Below are 9,356 nucleotides of genomic sequence, written 5' to 3'. Positions count from 1 at the left end.
TGCCACGAGACAGGACTAACACTTCTCCAGTTGAAGGAGCAAAGTGGGGGCAGCGCACTGAGCACAAATAGAATGTCACTAGGAAAATGAAGTCTGGGGGAGACGATGGCCTGAATGTAGCCATACAGTGAACACTCAGTGAAACATAGGTCTGAGGAGAGACAAAGAAGCAAAGGCCAGAATGCCATAGGCTTGGGTGCCCTTCTCCTCTCTAGTCTCTTCATCATTCACCAAGTGCCTTCGACTCCTTCCTAAATGATTAATTGTGAAAAATTATGAAAACATACTGTATTAAAAACCATCAAAAGGAAGTTTTGAAATTTGTAAATAGAAATGGCCATGTTTATACCTTCCAGAGAAGAGCCAGGACAACAGACTCAAGAATGACGACTAAGGATGTTGGAGCATAGCAGGGAGATGACAGGAGCCCGAAATGGTAAGTAGGCTCGAGAGGGCAGCACAGAGAGGGCAGAAAAGCACAATGCAACTGTGACTTTCTAGACTCCCATCAAGAACACTCTACCTTGTCAGAAAACAGCAAAAAGCAAAGTCCCAGCCGTCTCCATCTTCTCTGCAGACCAGTGGCCCTAACCAGAAGAGGACTCCTCATAGCAGCAGAAACAAGCTGAGGCCGTTATTTGAAGCCCAAATCATTGTTTTCCTCTGGAAAAAACCCACCTCACATTGCACCACCCTGGTCTCCAAAACTCAAGTTGCTTCAGAACAGAACCATCTATCTAGCACCCTTCACTAGGGGGAGCGTTTAGATAACACGACCAGGGGCTATGGACTTTGTCACGGACTCTGACATGCTTACTCCTTAGGACTCCAGGACCAATTGTTCTACCTCCTCACCATGTAACTGTTCCTAAGCTAAAACCTCTAGAGATCCTAAGGCACAGCCCTCTATGGCCCTCATCGTTAGCTTTGTGAGTAATTAGCACTATAAATCAGCAGCAGGACTGATTGTCATGGGACCTAAGTTGATGTTCTCTGCAAAGTCACACTATTATCTCCATACACAAGTACACTCTGGACCATTGAGGTAAACACAGCCATCGTTTACATTGGCTGTAGCTGAAGAAATCAACAAGAGGCTATACTTCTTTACTGATCCAGGTCTAAAGCATCGGGAAAAACAGTGCACAGTGATCTCTTTAAATGACAATTTGTCCCTCCTGATAATCGATGAGGAACCTTGTTAGGCAATCATCTCTAAGATGTGGGTCTTAGTTAAGGCGTGGCTTCACTGGGACCCAGGGTAAAAGGTGTGCACCTCCGTGTGTGCAGCTTTCTCTGTGCCTTTTCCCCAGGGACATTGCTTTGTGCTTGGATTTTCTCATTTCCTGCTTCTTAAGTTTTCCCCTTATAATAAATAAAACATAACTGTTTTATCCTTAGCTAGTCTGGTTATTTCAACAGACAATTATACCGTGAAAATGGAGGATTCTATTGTCACACCAGGAAAATAGTAACAACACAGGAATAAAAGAATCTGAAAAGTACAAGGAAGCAGGGCACTTCCAAAGAAACACTGTAAAACTCCCAGAAACAGAAGAGAGCATGAAGGGAACCTACTAAATGCCCGAGATAGAATTTAATAGAAGTATAGCACAGCTAATCAGCAAAATCCCCGAGTTTGTAAATAAAACTTAAATGGAATGAGGGTAGCAAATCACGGTATAAATGAGACAAGAAATATAAACTGAATGCTTGGAGTTGAGGAGGGAACACAAGAGGTGCTAAAACAGATCAGGGCAAGAACCAAAGTCAAAATGTGAAGATGGAACTCTTTAAATAGCCCAATTTGAAAGAAATGAGAGAAACAGAAAGAGGGAGAGGTAAAGAGAGATTTCCTAATTTCCACACCAGAGGAGAGAGGTTCTGGGTGCCTTGGCCACCATCCCTGAGTGTGCCGAGTTTTTGAAGATAAACTATGTTGTTATTATTTTAACTATACTAAGAAGGGAAAAGAGAGAAAACACCAGTTTAGAAATGAAAAAAATGACACTGTCAGATAGCACAACAATGTAAACAATTGCACATTAACAAATTTCAAAAACTAGAGGACATGGATACATTTCTGAGAACCAAATGCCATATGAGCAAAATTATACACTTTAATCTCAGGGATAAAAGAAGGGTGTGTGTGTCTGTATGTGTGTGTGATAAAATTAGGATAAAATCATCTCAATATCAGGATATGCATCAAAGAAATGACAAGTTCCTCAATAAATGGCACTGAGAAAAACTGACTTATACAGTATTAAACCAACCCTCTACATTTTACCATATATTAAAACTGACTCCAAATGTATCAATGATACTGAGACATTATATAGGTAATTATTGAACTAATATGCCAAAAGCACATGTTACAAAAGCAGACACAGAAAGATGAGATTTAAAAAGTGACTGCAAAGAAGCCAGTTAACAGAACGAAAAATCTAGAATATGGGGAAAAAAAACATTCACCAACTATTTATTTAATTAAGGATTATCCTTTAAATACATAAGAAACTAAAACCAGTTATCAGAGAAATATATAAGCACTTATAAAACAGGCAATGGTATTATTAGCTAATTCTCAAAAGAAGGCTTATTTATGGTTTATAGGAATGTGAACAAGTACTCCGTATCTCTAATCATCACAGAGATGCAAAGAAAACCACAATGAGTTGTCATATTACCTCATTTACAATGCTAGAATCAAGAAGATAAAACTTCTCAAGAAAGTCAGGGCAACTGTGTAGAGAAATTAGAACTCTTATGCACTGTTGGAAGTAATGTAAATTAATACAGCCACCATGGAATATAGTATAGAGACTCTTTAACAACCTAGAGATAGAGCAAGAATGTAATTCAGAGATTTTACTACTGACTGTAAATTCAAAAGAAATGAAGTCATATCAAAGAAACACCCATTTCCCCATGTCTGTTGCTGTTGTATTTACAGTAGAAGAAATACAGAATCAATTAAAGTGTACTTTAATAAATGAATATATGAGAAAAATATATTACACACACAATACAGTACTTTTTAGCTTCCAGGAAGAATGAATTTCTGTCATTTTCATTAACATGGAAGGAACTGTAAGATACCATAAATAAGCCAGGCACAAAAAGACAAATTTTCTGTGTTCTCGCTCACTCATGGAAGTTAAAAAAAACACTTGAATTCACAGAAAAAGAATAGATGAAAAGCAAGGTGAAATTAGACATGGTATGCATTACAGAAAATAAAGAAGTTAGGTGGTGGGCACCAAATATTCAGTTATAGGCAGAATTTGTGTTCATTATCAGAGTAAGATGATTACAATTGGCTGACTATAGTACTGCACATCATTGACCCCAACACTCCTGAGGCAGAGGAAGGCAGATCTCTGTGAGTTTGAGGTAAGCCTGGTCTACAGAGTGAGTTCTAGGGCAGTCACAACTATTTATTGAAATCCTGCCTTGAACAAACAAAATACAAAACTAATAGAAAGTGATCACAGACTAAAATTTTGTAATATAAGTAGAAATAACTACAAGGAAATTAAATTAAATTTAATTAAGAAATTAAATTTCTTGTTAACCAATGAAATGATGAGTATTTGAATAGCTGAAAATGCTAGTTACCCTAATTTGATTATTATGCATTATACACAGGTACCAAATCACCATGTTGTACTTCATAAATATGTTGATTTAAAAAAAAGAAATAGACATGGATAGATGATAGATAGATAGATAGATAGATAGATAGATAGATAGATAGATAGATAAAAGAAAGACAGGCAGATAATAGTTTATGATTTTTTCACAACTGAGGAACTTTCATAAATAATTCAAAATCAGAATGGTGTGACTATACTTCCATTAAGAAAATAAAAACAAGTATTGAAAAAAGATAACAAAGAATCTTTAAATTGATGGAATTGCTACTATCGTTATCTGAAATTTACGTGTATACAAATTGGTACAAAGAATAGTCAATTTTATATTGTTCAAATATTCTCATATTGAATCATAGAGAACTTAGATAAAAGAAATGATTGAAATAAAAAAGAGGTAAAATTCTGTACTAATAAATTTAATAGTAAGTAACAATTGAAACAAATTAATCATTCTATCTTTAAAATTATATTTCCTTTCTCCATCTGAAAAGAAACTCTAAAATTACAATAAAAAAGCAACCCAAATGTGACTTTGAGATACCATGTCCATTAAGAGAAATAAAGGAAACTTGGAGGCATTAATTTGGGGGAAGGAGTAAAAGATGATCATAGAATATTTGGCATACTAGATGACAAAGATGCTATCCATGACGACAGGATCATATCAAAAGACTTCAGGAGTCAACCTGAAGAAGCAAGGTAGCACAGAGCAAAGATGAAACAACTTCAGCATTGAAACAAATAACGATGGCAAGAAACCAGAATGTACCAAGCATGTTTACTAAATGAGATTCTATGGTATAGAAGCAAACGATAAATTGTTCACTATGGCAAGATGCTGTTCAGCCAGCTTATCATTTCAAAATCATAACATTCCTATTTTCCACAAATGGTACTACTCAATAACCAAATGCTACTAAGAAATGAAGAATGAGAGGCAGAATTATAGTGTCATCATTTACAGTCGTATTGGATTAAAGCCTGCTCATTAACCACAGATGAACACCAGAATTACAGAGAGAAAGCCAAATTATTGGCATTCTTGTTGAAAACTTAAACTTGAGACTAAGTTTCAAGATCTGGTACCCAGTTTATAAAAACTGTGTGAAACAAAGAAATGATGCATGCTATGTGGGTGAAAACAGGGACGTCCTTATGATTCTGTCTTCAGGGATTAACTGTTAAGGGGAAAACATGGTGAATAATAGTGTGTCAATTAAAACCAAGTGAGATGGTTGAGGAAATAGCTCAGTTGCTATTTTCTTTGCAAGCACAAAATTGCATTTGACCCTTGAAATCTTTAAGAAAAATGCCAGTTATAGGAAGCACACATTCATAATCCTAGCAATTGGAGAAGCAGGGGCTGGATCTCTGGAGCTCCCTGGCCAGCACTGGACAGCCAGGCTTATCTACTTTGTATATTACCAGTCAGTGTGATACCTTATCTCTAGGGATTGAAAATACCAAGATTGTCCTCTTATTACACACTTATGTGTAATGTGTAGCCACACACACACATACACACACACATCAATTGAGGCATACATTAACAACTACATTATAAAAAGATTGACTGGTTCCTGCTTTAAACTGATATTTAAAAGTTTGAGACAATTAGAAATGAGAATAGTGGCTTGATAGGTGATATTAAGTAATTTTTTCTTTTAAATGTGAGATGATGTTACTATGATAATTTTGAAAACAGGAGGCTTCCCCCCCAAGAAACTTATACTAAAATATTTATGAGTGAAATTGTATGAAACCTAAGACATGCTTCTTATGAATATTGCACAAAGGAGTGAGAAATAAGCAAGCAAGCCTGACTTCTGTAGCAAAAGCAGTTTTTCACCAGTGGAGAGGTGATGTGATAAAACAAAAAACAAAAGACAACAAAACATTTGCCGTACAGGTGTATGGCAATTGTTGCCACCAGAGCTGTTTGTGTTATGATGGCCATTCTTGGTTGTCAGCTTGACTACATCTCTAATAAACTGCAATCTAGAAACAGGAGGGGTTTTTTTGTTTGTTTGTTTTTGTTGGGTTTTCTTTCTTTCTTTCTTTCTTTCTTTCTTTTTTTGTTTGGTTTAAAGTGTGTGGATCCATTTTGAATCTGGATCTTTGAGGCAGGAAGGCACGTCTTTAACCTGGGCCATATATGGTCTGCAGAAGTCTGTTTATGGACATGGAAGAAGGAATCTTTTGTTCTTTGCCTGTGATCCCTTGCCTTGATAGCATGTCCGCTTCTTCACTAGCATTGGAGCCTACTTTTTCAGGATTCTAGCATATACTGAAGATCAGCTGAGACATCCAACTGTGTAGAATGAGAAACTACTGGATTTTTAGACTCTCCATCCAAAGCTGGCTATTTTGCGGTAGTTGAACTGAAGTCTTTAAATCATTCAAATAAACAGCCTTCATACAGATAGATAGATAGATAGTTAGATAGATAGATAGATAGATAGATAGATAGATAGATAGATAGATAGATAGTCCTTCTATAAGTTCTGTTATTTTAGGGAACTCTAACTAACACACATGGTCTCACTATCATGGCCTCACTTTATTTTATATCAACACATCCTTTCCTTTGACATGACATCCCAATTACACAATCTAGAATAAGTCCTCTCTCCTATAACTCAGTTCAGTTACACTGCTTTGTTTTTTGTTCAATATGCTTTCAAACACTTCAGTTTATCTATTGTTTCTGCTCCATACTAAACAAATCATGGATAGTATCTTATTTTCAGATATGTCTTCTCCATAAGAAAGCTTTCTGGCACTGACTGACAGCCACAAAAATTACATGTTCTCTCTGGATATCCTTCTTCATACATTTCATGTCTCACAAAAACTTAAGCTTCCACTTTGGGGCATTGTTGCATGGGAAGCAGCCACTTGTTCATCCCGACTGCCTGACTCGCTTAGACCCCTCGCAAAAAAGCACACAGAAACTGTATTAATTAAATTACTGATTGGCCCATTAGCTCTAGTTTCTTATTGGCTAATTTTTACATCTTAATTTAATCCATTTCCATTAATCTGTATATCACCATGTGGCAGTGGCTTACTGGGAGAGATTCTAACTGGTGTCCGTCTCAGGTAGAGGATCCATGGCTTCTCTTTGACTCTGCCTTTCTTCCTCCCAGCATTCAGTTCTGTCTTCCATGCCTACCTAAGTTCTGCTCTATCAAATAGGTGAAGGCAGTTTCTTTATTCATTAACCAATGAAAGCAACACACAAACAGAAGGAATTTCTACACCATTTCCCCTTTTCTGTTTAAACAAAAAGGAAGGCTTTAACTTCAACATAGTAAAATTACATATAACAAAACAGGTATCAAATGAGAAGTACAGTTACAATATTTATATCTACTTTATCTTTTATCATAATTAATATTCTTCAACTCCATCAAAGACTCCAGACGGATATAATATTACCTAAGTAAACAGGAAGTGTATTGTAAGCAACATCCAAAAGTCTAGAATCAACAGAGACATCTCACTGCCTGTACAGTCACCCAAAATTCTTCTGTACCATTGGGGATCCATCTTCAGCGTACAGGCCAATAGAATCCATCAGACTTTTCTATGAAGCAGGAAATTTCAAGGACAGTTCACTCACTTTCTTCTGTATCCTGCAGAATGTCTCACAGACTTTTTCATGAATCAGGAACCCTGAAGGATCATCTCATCTTTAGGCAAGTTCAGTTGTCATTAATAGGAAATTTGGGCATCGTCAACCTGTCTGGCTACTTCCAGACAATGAGCAGGGGTGCTGCATTCTTGGGACTATTTTACATCAACATTTCAGGGGGTCTTGGTGATTCAAACCACATATATTTGTAATGAATCCACAGGTTCTCATCCTCTGTGGAGACAAAAGCAGAACCTCTTTTCCAAAGCATCAAATCCTTAGGCCCATATTTTAAAGTCAAAATACCTTCCTTAGCATTTCCCAGAATCAAATGACTTTCTTCAATACAGAATACAAAAGACAACACAATCAGCATAATAACATACATCTGTACATGTTCTATCTTTTTGAGGTCCTCAGTTCACCCTCCTGCCTCCTTTTTATTACTTCCCTACTGAGCAATCTTCCAGAGGCATTCCTCAGAGCATCTCGGGGGATGAAGAAATACATACTCCTTTTAATCTGACTCGGCTTTTTCCCCCTCCTGTAATAAACCAGGTGCTAACTTGAGCTATTGGTTGTATGAAATCTTCGCCTGTCTTTTTTGTTACTTCTGTGCCTTGTTGATTTAAGAGTTTCAGTTACTTTTTGAGAACTTCAATTCACCCTCTTTACACTTGCTAGTCTTTTGGAGGATGTCCTTCAGAGTATCTCTGGGGATGAAAAATTACCTTCCCCAATATGCTCCTCAATTTAGCCGGCAGACAAAGTGACCCGTTCACATATCCCCACTTTCCAGATCTCGGTGGAACTTCCACTTGTGGCAACTGCATGGCCTGGATGCAGAGACTGGCGGGGCAATGCCAGGATTGACACACGGAGGCTTCTTTTCAGGTCGAAGAACAGCAGCCTTTATTTTTCCCTGAGTAAAGCCTTTTATACCTCTACTGCTTCTGTGGAAAACCACCGGCCAGAAAGAACACAAACATCCTTGTCAACTACAAGGAAGTTTAGCTATTGGTCAGGGGGAGTGAGGGCAGCCAGATCACAACAATGTGAAAGCTCCAGCTATGTTTAATATTAGAAACATTGGGAAAACACTAGTCACAAGGATTCAAGGAACCAAAATTGCATATGATGGCCTCAAGGGTCATGTGTTTGAAGTAAGCCTTGTTGATCTACAGAATGATGAATTTGCATTGGGAAATTTCAAGCTAGTTATTGAGGATGTTCAGGACTGTCTGACTAACTTCCAGGGTACAGATCTTACAAGGGATAAATTGTATTCCATGGTCAAAAAGTGGCAGACCATGACTGAAGTTCATGTTGATGTCAAGACAACCGATGGTTATTTGCTTCGTCTGTTCTGTGTTGGTTTCACTAATAAACCCAACAACCAGATACACAAGACTTATGCACAGCACCAGCAGGTCTACCAGATCTGGAAGAAGATGATGTAAATCATGACCTGAGACATGCAGACAAATGACTTGAAGGAAGTGGTTAATAAATTGATTCCAGACAGCATTGGGAAAGATATAGAAAAGGCTTGCCAGTCCATTTATTCTCTTCATGATGCCATTTTAGAGAAGTAAAAAATGCTGAAGAAACCCAAATTTGAATTGGGAAAACTCATGGTGCTCTATGGTGAAAGTGGTAGTTCTGGAAAAAATACTGGTGATGAGACAGGTGCTAAAGTTGAACGTGCTGATGGATATGAACCAACCGTCCAAGTGTAAAATCCAGACTTTTAACAGTGATAAAATAAAAGTCTTATTTGTGAAAAAAAGATAATCAAATAGGTATTAAATACTAATAGTCACAATACCCATATATGTCCAACAATTGATTAATGAGTAAACAAAATGCAGTGTATTTGATATACAATATCAGGGAACTCTGAAACCAGAAGTGATAAAAAATAATGACAGACTTAGAGAATCAAGTCTCAGGCAAAAGTTTTAATTGGAGGGAAAAAAAGATCAACAAAAGCAGGATAGCACTGGCTATAGGAAATTAAGACTAACCACCCACAGAGTAATGAATAGGCCTTTATCCTG

At 37.1% G+C, this 9,356-nt stretch overlaps 1 pseudogene; it reads left to right on the top strand.

Annotated features, from left to right (window-relative positions):
• The first annotated feature begins 396 nt into the window (after positions 1-396).
• Positions 397-9,035, top strand: LOC125413180 (small ribosomal subunit protein eS1 pseudogene; annotated as a pseudogene).
• Positions 9,036-9,356: the final 321 nt, after the last annotated feature.

Source organism: Myodes glareolus, chromosome 2, assembly GCF_982192425.1.
Source record: "Myodes glareolus chromosome 2, mMyoGla1.1, whole genome shotgun sequence".
NCBI lineage: Eukaryota > Metazoa > Chordata > Mammalia > Rodentia > Cricetidae > Myodes > Myodes glareolus.
The sequence above is the reverse complement of the archived record's forward strand: the minus strand, read 5'-3'. Positions and strand labels throughout refer to the sequence as shown.